Raw genomic sequence first — 13,084 nt, forward strand, 5'->3', positions numbered from 1 at the left:
GAGATTTGTCAGGATTAAAAGACATATTCCAAGTGTTTGACCAGCTTGTGATTTTGTCAAGGTCTGAAGAGAGAGAAGAGGGTGTAGCCTACCTGTCTGGAGGATGAGGGATGTCAGGCAGAGAGTGGAGTCATCAGCAAATAGATAAAGGGGATTTTCCAGAGAGTCAGAGAGATCATTTAGGAAGATCAGGAATAGGGCCCAGACACTACCGTGGCACATTGCAGCCTAGACAGGGAGAGATGAGATCTCATTAAGAGCAATGTGCTGATTCCATGAGTGGAGGGAGTCGACAAATCATGAGAGGCGACCAAGGATGCCATTCATTGGGCTGAGACTTTGGAGAGCAAGTTGTGAGTTTTACAATGAAGTTTCAGCCCTTAACTGATGCTTCATCAATTGCCTGATCACAGATTTTAGATAAAAAGGATTGCTTTAACTGAAGATATAATTTTAAGCTTCTATATGCTATTGATTAGTTTACACATCATGGAAATAGGAGTTCATGTTTGCTGAATATCTGCACTGTAGAGGGATGCTCATTCTCAGGTAGTTGTTAATACTGTACCTGAATGGTGGTTATGTGCTGCTTAACCAATTAGTCATCATGTCATCTAACAAGCAAAGCTTTAGTCATCATTTCATCATTTCCTGATACATGTAACCCTTCTCTGCCATCTTATTCTTCTTCTGTGCGCCTTAATCCCAACAGTTAGGCGTCAGCCACTCGGATCCGCCTTCTCCATCCTCTTCTGTCCTCCGCATCTTTCGCTTACAATTCCACACTCTTCAAATCTCCTTCTCCGACCTCACTCCACCTTGATCATTGTCGTCCCCTTGATCTGTTCACATCACATGTCTAAATCACCGCAGCCTAGTCTCTCTAATCCTTTGTGATACAACTCCAGCTTCCATGCGCATCTCCTCATTCCGCAACTGCTCTCTTAGTGATACTCTAGGAAACCTCCGAAGCATTCTCAACTATGTCCTCTGCCGCAATCCCTTTTCCCTATTTATCAAAGCCTATATATATCTGCACCATACGTTATAACCAGTACAATCATTGTCTGGTATAATTTAACCTTCAATTTTGTCGATATCCTTCTATCGCAGAAGACTCCACAAACTTCCTTCCATTTTCTCCATGCTGCCTTCACTCTATCCTGCATTTCTGCTTCACAACCTCCTGCTTCCTTTAGTGTTGAACTTGAATTTTAATTCTCCGCGCCATCCCAAGCTCCCACCAATTTGGTGACAAGATGTTAGAATGCCAACCATTCCAGGAAACCAAACTGCATATCTTAGCCAAAGAATGATGAAGCTCCGTACAGAACCAGTTGAGTCATCAACCGTCATCCTTTTGATCATTAACCCTACTCTCATTACCCCCTCACAGATTCAACCAACGACTGCAAATAAAAATTACGTAAACATTCAATTATCCAAACTGTATCCAATCTTCGCCCTTCATTGTTCATTAAACATTTCATTTTTTTACTTCCCACCTTGCTGGAAAACAAATGTCACTACAACTATTGGGAATGCATATTTGTGGTGGCTGTACTCCCCAAACCCCTCCTCCCCCTCCCTCCCCCCCCCCCCCCCCAACACAAGTCACGGGCCAAATCTTCCCCATTCTCCTCTGCTGCCCGGATTCGTCAGGGCAGCACGGTCACGGTCAGCTCTCTTAGTGATACACTGGGTGAGACGCAGGGTGGAGGGAGGCTCATGGAAGAGTGAGATGCAGGGTGGAGCGAGGCTCATGGAAGAGCGAGATGCAGGGTGGAGCAAGGCTCATGGATGAGTGAGACGCAATGTGGAGCGAGGCTCATGTAAGAGTGAGATGCAGGGTGGAGCGAGGCTCATGGAAGAGTGAGATGCAGCGTGGAGCGAGGCTCATGGAAGAGCGAGACGCAGGGTGGAGCAAGGCTCATGGAAGAGCGAGACACAGGCCGACTTCATCTGGAAGCTAAAATTTCGGCAAGATTGGTCCCCGTGGACCGGCCTTTCCCTCGTCTCTCTCTCTATCTATCTCTATCTCTATCTCTATCTCTCTCTATCTCTCTCTCTATCTCTCTCTATCTATCTATCTTTATCTCTCTCTCTCTATCTAACTCTCTCTAACTATGTCGTGGCCCTGCCGGGGATACGCCATCCTGGATGTGGGAGATCTCTGGGTTGCTCTTGCAAGATCAATCGGCTGTTTCCGTGTCGCGGGCTTTGTTCGAGAGAACTGTCTGGGGCTATACAACAACAACAACAACAACAACAACAACACCAACAACAACAACAAATATAAAGTTTCCACTTGAAGGAAGATTTTGGCCAAAGCTGGCACAGGCCAAAAACCTTGCTATGTGTACATCATCCTCATTGGGTAGTATGGAGCTGTGTCAGGCCATGGCAAGGAAAGTACTTCATTGGAAAGCTGTGTCAGGCCATGGCAAGGAAAGTACTTCATCTGGAAGCTGTGTCAGGCCATGGCAAGGAAAGTACTCCATCTGGAAGTTGTGTCAGGCCATGGCAAGGAAAGTACTTCACGGGAATCTGCGTCAGTCCATGGCAAGGTAAGTACTTCATCTGAAAGCTGTGTCAGGCCATGGCAAGGAAAGTACTTCACGGGAATCTGTGTCAGGTCATGGCAAGGAAAGTACTTCATCTGGAAGCTGTGTCAGGTCATGGCAAGGAAGGTACTTCATCTGGAAGCTGTGTCAGGTCATGGCAAGGAAGGTACTTCATCTGGAAGCTGTGTCAGGCCATGGCAAGGAAAGTACTTCATGGGAATCTGTGTCAGTCCATGGCAAGGAAAGTACTTCATCTGAAAGCTGTGTCAGGCCATGGCAAGGAAAGTACTTCATGGGAAGCTGTGTCAGTCCATGGCAAGGAAAGTACTTCACGGGAATCTGTGTCAGGCCATGGCAAGGAAAGTACTTCACAGGAAGCTGTGTTAGGCAATGGCAAGGAAAGTACTTCATCGGGAAGCATTATTTTATTTATTCGTATGCACCCGGGGGCTGCTTGGCTACATCATGTTTTTCTGGGGGCACAGCTGTGCCGCTGATGCAACACCCCCTTACCAGTACTCATTTTGTAGTGGTAAGTGGTACCAGTAGCTGGTACTCATTTTTCCGACCTCAGAAGGACGACAGGCAGAGTTGACCTGTCTGGTGTTAATTATTCGGAAAGAAAGGGATTTGAACTCAAGACCCTAAGATCACCTTAACCGTTAAGCCAACACCAGGCATCAGAAAGTATAAATAGGTAATTCCAGGTACCTTATAACCTGGCGATGGTTCAAACTCGATGGGCTCGGCAAGAAACGATGTGAATCCACCACAAAATACGAGCCATTATGCAACCTGTCACGTAATCTGAAGGTGTGGAGAACGTCGTTGGCAGAATTCCTGTAATTCAGCACCATTTAAGTTATACTTTGGAATTCCAAACAAACTTTCATGTCTTCTTCGTTTACATCACAATATCATAATTTTGATGCAAGTGAAGCGCCTGATTTCTGGAGGGGGCTTCTGCGGGTTGGCATGATTGCTTGTAGGTAGTGCACTCACCTTTCAGATGTTTAGTCTGTATTCGATTTTCAACTTGATTCCTGTGTCGTATAAACTATCCAGGTACTTTGCTTTGTCGGCAGCAAGCTGTCCCATCAACGAGGACTTCCTTGATTTTAGATGTAGAAGTATCTCTTGACAAAAATGGGCCATTGTGTGCATCCAGGCAAAATGCTAACGTTCTTTCCCAAATGTAATGGGGACCCCACTTCAATGGTATCCCGTGCACACAAGAGAGGGAAAAAGAAGAGTACTCAACAATGCAGCACACACTGCTGGCAGCACACAAGTTAGAATCTGACTCCGGCAAAGGTCGAGCCAACTCGGAGGCGAGCAGTTGTCGGAATGCAGGAAGCCACACTTAAAATCGGGTGTATTTTACAAGGGGTATGGAAGTATGAAAGTGTGGTCCTAAAGATAGTATATTATTAATTAAGGGCATAATTAACAGCAGAAGCAATATAGGTTTGTGCTAATGAATGTGATCTCCTGGCACGGTTAAGTAATCTAAATGAAGTTGCTTTTTGATAGGCCCTGTGCACCTCGCCACGTGGCCGCCCGGTGTGACTCAGCCCACTGGCCCGCGGGATTCCCATACCTAGTATTGCGCACACACTCGGAATGGATTACTGCTCATTCATTCATTCAGCCGACATACACTGTACAATTGTAATGGTGTATCAGCACAATCACCTATCACGTGGTCATTCGATTTCATATTCTGATTCCGATGTTCCGAACTCTGATACGGAGAGTCGGTGCTGCCAAAGCAGTTTATTGGCAAGGGTTACACTAGGTGGTTTGCCATTGCCTTCACATCAGTAGTTAGGGCAAGAATTTGTAAATATTTTCATGGTGCCAGAGATAGCTTGCTTACTCTTCACGAAGGACACTGTAGGATCTTTAACGTCCACCAACTAATGCCGGCAGACAGGACGTCCATCGGAGGGACGCGGCACACATGTTGATGAATCACTTGGCTGTGAAATATCAGGACGGCAGCTTATAGTTGGGTCGAGATTCAAACTCAGGCAACATGGCAAAGAGGCCCAGGTGAAGTGTGGCGTGTGCATACCTCTAGTTTTGACCATCATGGCAGTCCCGGTTTCATATGTAGACTATTTTAAATACATCCTCTAACTTATTTATATTTATCATACACTTGCAGTCGCTGCACATGTGACATCTCCTCTGCATTTCTCATGAGATCCCATGAGAACTTTTTATCAGGTCCCATGCGAAACAATAGGAAATTCATCTAAGGGGCTCTGGATGTGGCCATTTACTTGATGGTTTGGTTTTACCAGCCTAAACAAAAGCCTTTGATGGTTTAATCCATACCATATACCTATCATATGAAGTCCTACGCACTGGGTGTGACAGTTCATCACGCTTTCACATAGCAACTGGTATATGTCATGCATTTATATTTTATGATCCATTTCACACAAAGGATTCCGTACATGATGATACATCATAAAGCCACACATATTTGATATATCTGTACACAGCTGTGTTGCTGTGCAAATGTCCTCAAATTAACCACAGATACTATTTTTGTACAGTTTATGTCCAATATATATGTTGTTCCAGACATATTAATTGTAAAAAAACTCTATGAGTCTATATGAACAGCAATGGAGATACAAGTTGTTCAAAATAAAAGTGTAACCTTTTGGAGGCTTCTACTTCTTCGTTCATATGCGGAACAATGCTGCGGGGTAGCATCATTGGCTGGGGGCATGGCTGTGTGGCTGCAATGCCCTCTGCTGGTTAGGGCAGGAATCTGTAATTTGTTCAGGTTGGCAGTGGTAGCTCACCTATCTGGGTTGGGAGTTGAACCCAGGCTAGGCAGCTTAAAGGTGAGTGTGTGCACCTCTAGGCCATCCCATCAACCCTGTTTCAGCAGTACTAAATGTGCACACTTTACTGACATATTGTTTCTGTAATAGCATTATTGGACTAATGGACTTAATAGCAATAGTAACAGTGTTACTGTAATAGTTACTGTAATAGCGTTACTGTACTTTAATAGAAAGTGTTAAAGTGTTGTGGAAAGTGCATGGTTTTGGTTGTGATGTCTATGCTGAGTCCATGCTGGAAAGGAAAACTGGATGATATGCATCGCAGGGAGGCTTCAGGGCTCTATAAGCCAATAACATTGTACCTTTTCGCTAGGCCGGAAATGTCTCGTACTGTATGAGATGGGTGGGGCAGAATTTGTCAACAGCATCCTCCTGGCAGAATCAGGCAACCACCAAGGTTGTGAAACACTTCAGTGCCACTCTGCCGTTCCATGGACATTTGAAGGCAGTCTGGAAGCCTGCAAACCACATGCAAAGCCATTAAATATTTCATCATGGATTTAGTTTTTTTCCATAATCTCTGAGGCTCATGGTGGATATTGTACATCCTTCTACTTATGTCTATAATCTGCTTACAAAGTCTCATGCTGATGAAGTACTCTCATGGCAAGGATTATGCTGAGTGGTTTACCATTGCCTGCCCAGCACTCTTCATCAAAATACATTGTGGGATCTATATAAGTACCAACAAATACAGTGGAGGGGTCGCCAGCATAATGCTCAGTTGAGAGGCGGCACACATTGTGATGCGACACACTGCCTGTGAAACACCAATCGATAGGATAGTTGGATTGCAAATAAATAAACAAGAAGACGTCATGCAGAGCACGGTACTTGCAAAATACGCCACCACCCCCCACCCCCTCCCCAAGAAAAAAAATTCCATTGATACAGCAAATTGTCCATTTCATCAAGATTAAAATTGCCAATCTTGATCAAAGCTCGGGTCAATAGGGAGAAAATTGACGATTTTTCAGATGAAAATGATGATTTTGGAAGGTTGACCTTGAGTTGACATTTGACCTTTTGACCTCAAAAATAGTATGTTTCCCAATTTAGTGACTCGATATGCAAATGCTGTTCAATTTCATGATGTCTCTGATTCCTTGGTATCTCTCCCAGGGTACTCCCTCCTCCGGTATGATAGACCTGAGCCTCGTCCTGGAGGGGGGGTTGCTATCTTTATAAAAAACTCTCTTCCTCACTCGCCCTGCACTGCCCTCTCTCCACCTCACCCCCAGGAATACCTTTGGCTACGGCTTCCCCTTCGCTCCCACCTTTTGTTCATATGTGTGTTGTACCGTCCACCAAACAGTGATGACTCCATCTACATCTCACTGTCTGATAATATGGACCAACTTCTATCTACCCATCCCAACTCTCTCTTCCTCATATGTGGTGATTTCAATTGTCACCATGCCAGTTGGCTGGGTGTGGGTACCTCTCTCACCAGCCATGGCTCTTCAGCAAAGGACTTCTGCGACTCACTGGGACTGACACAATCTGTCAATTTCCCGACCCGGATCTCAGTCAACGGAGCATCTTCTCTTCTGGATTTGGTTATGACAAACTTCCCTGAAAATGTCTGCTGCTCTTCTTCTGCTCCAATCGGCTCATCTGATCATGTGCTTGTCAAAGTGGACATCTCTCTGACCATTCTCAGAGAGCCTCCTCAGCGTCGACGAGTCTGGCATTTCACTCAGGCCAACTGGCACGGTCTTCAAGCAGCCATCAATCATCTGGACTGGTCTCCCATCTCTACCGCCTCTGACATCAACTCATCCTGGGAATTCTTTCAAAGTAAATTGCTCTCTCTCATGCACAGATTTATACCATCTCGTCTTCAGTTGTCATACCCTTCCTCCCGTCCATGGTACACGGAATCTTGTGGTGAGGCTGTTGCCCTGAAACAACTTGCTTTCGTCTCCTGGAAAGCAAATCCAACGGAAGGAAATCTCATTTCCTTTCACAAAGCCCGAAACAAGTGTGTGTCCACCCTCAGGAGAGCCAGGAAACAATATCTCACCATTCTCAAGACCGAACTCTCTTATCTGTCTCCCTCTTCCAAATCCTGGTGGCGTCTGGTCAAATCTGTTTCTGGTGTTTGTTCCCCCTCCATCCCCTCCCTCACCTCAAACGGCTTAACGGCTGACTCCGCAAGTGAAAAAGCTGAATGCCTCAACTCTGTGTTTGCCTCTAAATCTTGTGTCCCAAACCCATCCCTCTCTGTACCCACCGTACCCAGTCGTACCCAGCTGCTCCTGGACTCTGTGTCCTTTCCTCCTGACAAGGTGGAAAAGTTTCTGGCAACCCTCGACTCTGATTCTGCAACTGGTCCTGACGGCATCAGCCCACGGGTCCTAAAATCATGTGCTTCTGCACTTTCACTCCCTCTTTCTGTTCTCTTCACCCTCTCTTTTGCTCAAGGTCATCTGCCATCTGCTTGGAAATCAGCCAACATCACCGCTTTGCACAAAAAAGGTGCAAAAACAGATCCCAGCAACTACAGACCAATCAGCCTTCTCCCAATTATCAGCAAAGTCATGGAATCCATCATTGCTTCAGATATTAAATCTTTCCTCTTCTCCAATGGCTTGATCTCTGATCATCAATTTGGTTTCAGACCTGGTCACTCTACTCTGGACATGCTGCTTCTGCTTTCTCAACAATGGATGGAGGTCCTCAACGCCAAACAGGAAATTAGAGCTGTCTCCCTTGACATTTCACGTGCCTTCGATACGGTCTGGCACCCTGCTCTGCTCTCCAAACTCTCCTCCTTTGGTATCCATGGAAATCTCCATGCATGGCTGGCGGACTTCCTCTCTGGTCGTAGTCAACGTGTGGCCCTGAATGGGTTTCTCTCATCTCCTCTTCCTGTTCAGGCTGGAGTTCCCCAAGGTAGTGTTCTGGGCCCTGTGCTTTTTCTGGTCTTCATCAATGATCTCTCTGACTCTCTTGAAAATCCTCTCTATCTCTTTGCTGACGACTCTACTCTCTGTCGCTCCATTCCTCATCCCTCAGATCGGCAGTCTGCAGCCTCCTCACTCTCTGCAGACCTGGACAAAATCACAGACTGGTCAAACAAGTGGAACATGTCTTTCAATCCTGACAAATCTCACACTCTTACAATGTCTCTCCGAAAGGACCGACTGGACAACCCTCCCATCTACTTTCTCAACAATCCTCTCCAAGAAGTTCTGTCGCTCAAGCTTTTGGGTCTCACTATCTGCCATGATCTTTCTTGGGAAAACCACATTTCCAAGCTGGCCTCCAAAGCCAGTCGCCGACTGGGCATCCTCCGTCGTGCGAAGTCCTTCCTTGGCACACCTGAGCTCCTCACCACATACAAGGCTTTCATCCGCAGCTCAATGGAATACTGTTCCCCCCTCTGGGCTGGTGCTCCTGCCTCACACCTTGCTCGGCTTCACGCTGTTGAGGCCAAAGCTTTCAGAATCATTGGAATCTCCTGCGATGTAGTCAACGCCGAGGGCCTTTCACTCACTCACCACAGGCAGGTTGGTGGTCTTTCTGTCTTCTACCGACTCCTCTCCGGCCTTGCTCCCCCAGCTCTCTCTGTGCTCTGTCCCCCCAATATTCCTTCAGGTCGCACAAGATCTGCCTGCAACCCTCTTCTGGTTAAACTGCCAAAGTCTAGGCTCTCTGCTCACCTTCACTCTTTCATTCCCCTTTTCTCCCGCCTCTGGAACAAACTCCCCCACTCCCTTCAATCCCACTCCTCCCTCCTGGTCTTTAAAACAGCTGTTCACCACCATCTCTTATCTTCCCCCATCGAAAACCTTGATCTTTTCTACCCCCGGTAATTCACCCCAGAGTCCTTGCAGTGTTCATATGTTTTATTCCTCTCCCACCTCCCCCCAAGTCCTCCCGATGTCCCTGCTCTCAAATGTTGTGTTTGTGTCCTTCCCCCTCTCTTTTGTGTCCTTCCCCCTCTCTCCCCATCTTGTCTACCGCTCCCCTTGTTTTTTGTGTTTTGTGTGTCGGTTTGTCTTTTTGTGTGATTAATGTTAGCTCTTTCACGAGCCTCGATCTTGTATACAAAAAAAAAATAAAAAAATAAAAAAAAAAATTCAAGTCAATCGGTTGAGAATTGACAGCTTTTTAGATGAAAATTGATGATTTAAAAAATTTGACCTTAAGTTGACCTTTGACCTTTTACCATCAAAAATAGTTCATTTCCCAATTTAGTGACTTGATGTACAAATGCTATTCAATTTTCAAGTCAATCGGATTTAAAATGGCGATTTTAGAAATTTGACCTCCAGATGACCTTTGACCTTTGACCTAAAACTCAATAGGTTTCTCAATTGGGACGACTTATACAACTTGGTGAAGTTTCGTCACGATCGGTTTAGAATTGTGACCTGTAGGCCGGCGACAAACAGACAGACAGACAAACAGACAAACAGACAGAACCACAAACCGAACCGACCAATATACTTGAAAAATCTTCGATTTTGCAAGTAACAAGAAATATGTTGTGGATAGCACGATACTTGCGAAATCCCAAAAATAAGTTGTTGACATTTGGCCTATGTTGACCTCCAAAATAATTGGTGGTTGAATTCAGTGACCAGGTATGCAAATCTTCTTAAAATTTCAAGTCAATCGGATGAAAATTGAGGATTTTAGAAATTCGAGAAAGTTTTTGACCTTTTGGCCTATGTCGACCTTTTGACCTCAAAATCAATAGGCTTTTTGCTTATGACCAACTCCACCATTTGGTGAAGTTTCGTAAAGATCGGTTTAAAATTGTGACCTGTGGGCGATTGACAGACAACCAGACAAACAGAAAGACAGAATAACGCACAAGACCAACCAATGTACTAGAAAAATCTTCGATTTTCGCAAGTAATAAATATATATATTTATTGTATTTTTTTTTACATTGGTAATTGGAATTCTCCATTGTTCCTAAAGAGCGGCCAATCGAGATCATCCGATCAGTCCGATTACGTCCGATCAAGATCGACCCGATGATAATGATGATAAAGAGGGGCAGCCAACCAACAATTCGTACCGAGCATGCCCTTGCATCGTCGGCTGTATCTATAAGGATGGTGATGTCATCCATAAAAGTATGCATTGGAGGGAGTTCTTGAATAGCTGCCCTCTGTACTCCCCTTACAGTTACTTCAGCACCCTTCAGGACCATCTCCATAGTCATTACAACACCAGAGGTGATATTGTGCACCTCATCGGTGTCGCTACTTCAAGGGCTTGCCAAGTAGTCATGTATTCAGCTGTAGATAACCACAAGTGAAATTCCTCATAGGACATTCTGATGGCTATCTGTACCTTCCCTGGAATATGAAAGAACTACATTCTATCTTCGATGAGTGCATGTGGCACTACCCTGTAAGCATTAGGCAAGTCCATCCAGACAACCTGCAGTTCTTTCTTGCAACTTCCTGCATCTTGAATTGTGGTCCAGATCATGGAAGCGTGCTCAATGCAACTTGGAACCACAGGACATCAGTGTTCGGCACTGCAGTGTTGAAAAAATATATATTTCTCAAGCATTGACCTGATCAACCCCTTTGCCACCACACTGAACATGATCTTCCCTTCAATATTAAGCAGTGGCATGGGTCAAAAATATTTCAGATCTTTGGAGTTGTTCTCCTTGGGTATGAAGATCCCATTGGCTAGACACAGCCCATCAACACCGTGACGTTCTCCGAGAAGCTCTCAGTAGCTTCCACAGGATCCTCAGCATTCCTGGACACTTTTTATATAGCCCGTATGAGATTCCATCAATACCTGGTGCACTCCTCTTGCCGTATGGACACGCTTTTTCACTTCCTCCAACCTGAGCTCTGCACCATCAAAGGTGGTATCCTAGCCTGGTGGTATATACAAACCGCTCAAATCTAGCAAGAGTGCTTCTCGGTTGGAGTCTGAGTAGATGCAGTGCAGATACTCAGGAAGCCCTTTAATGTGTTTTCCAGGACAACATTGACCTCCTGATCAAGGATAGTCCAGTTCAAGGAATCCCTCATTTTTTGGCCCCTTTATCCTCTTTACATACAGTGCTCTATGTAAAGGTTACATACAACACTGTACATACTTTATAGACAATCTGATATTGTAAAGGTTGCATACAGCACTGTACATACTTTATAGACAATCTGACATTGTAAAGGTTGCATACAGCACTGTACATACTTTATAGACAATCTAGCATTGTAAAGGTTGCATACAGCACTGCACATACTTTATAAACAATCTAACATTGTAAAGGTTACATACAGCACTGTACATACTTTATAGACAATCTAACATTGTAAAGGTTACATACAGCACTGTACATACTTTATAGACAATCTAACATTGTAAAGGTTACATACAGCACTGTACATACTTTATAGACAATCTAACATTGTAAAGGTTACATACAGCACTGTACATACTTTATAGACAATCCAGCATTGTAAAGGTTACATACAGCACCGTACATACTTTAGACAATCTGACATTGTAAAGGTTGCATACAGCACTGTACATACTTTATAGACAATCTAACATTGTAAAGGTTACATACAGCACTGTACATACTTTATAGACAATCTAACATTGTAAAGGTTACTTACAGCACTGTACATACTTTATAGACAATCTAACATTGTAAAGGTTACATACAGCACTGTCCATACTTTATAGACAATCTAACATTGTAAAGGTTGCATACAGCACTGTACATACTTTATAGACAATCTAACATTGTAAAGGTTGCATACAGCACTGTACATACTTTATAGACAATCTAACATTGTAAAGGTTGCATACAGCACTGTACATACTTTATAGACAATCTACCATTTTAAGGTTACTTACAGTACTGTACATTCTTTATAGACAATCTAACATTGTAAAGGTTGCATACAGCACTGTACATACTTTATAGACAATCTAACATTGTAAAGGTTGCACACAGCACTGTACATACTTTTTTCTTTTTTCTTTTTTCTTTTTTGTATACAAGATCGAGGCTCGTGAAAGAGCGAACATTAATCACACAGAAAGACAAACAGACACATAAAACAAATAACATCGGGAGCGATAGACAAGATGGGGAGAGAGGGGGAAGGACACAAACACAACATTTGAGAGCAGGGACCGAGAGACATGGAGACATCGAGAGAACTGTGGGAGGGAGAGGGCTTTGGGTGGGAGGCATGGGAAGGGGGGGGGTGGGAGAGGTATAAAACATATGGACACTGCCAGGACTTCCAGGAAAGAAGATGGAATTTCAAACAAGGTGGATCTGGGGTGAATTAGTGGGGGTAGAAAAGATCAAGGTTTTGGATGGGGGAAGATAAGAGATGGTGGTGAACAGCTGTTTTAAAGACCTGGAGGGAGGAGTGTGATTGAAGTGAGTGTGGGAGTTTGTTCCAGAGGTGGGAGAAAAGAGGAATGAAAGAGTGAAGGTGAGCAGAGAGAAGAGATTTCGGCAGTTTAACCATCAGAGGGTGGCTGGCAGATCTTGTGCGACCTGTAGGAATATTTGGGGGACAGAGCACAGAGAGAGCTGGGGGAGCAAGGCCGGAGAGGAGTCGGTAGAAGACAGAAAGACCACCTACCTGCCTGCGGTGAGTGAGTGAAAGGCCCTCAGAGATAGCTTCATCGCGGGAG

Source organism: Myxine glutinosa, chromosome 11 (assembly GCF_964187855.1).
Source record: "Myxine glutinosa chromosome 11, kmMyxGlut1.1, whole genome shotgun sequence".
Lineage (NCBI taxonomy): Eukaryota > Metazoa > Chordata > Myxini > Myxiniformes > Myxinidae > Myxine > Myxine glutinosa.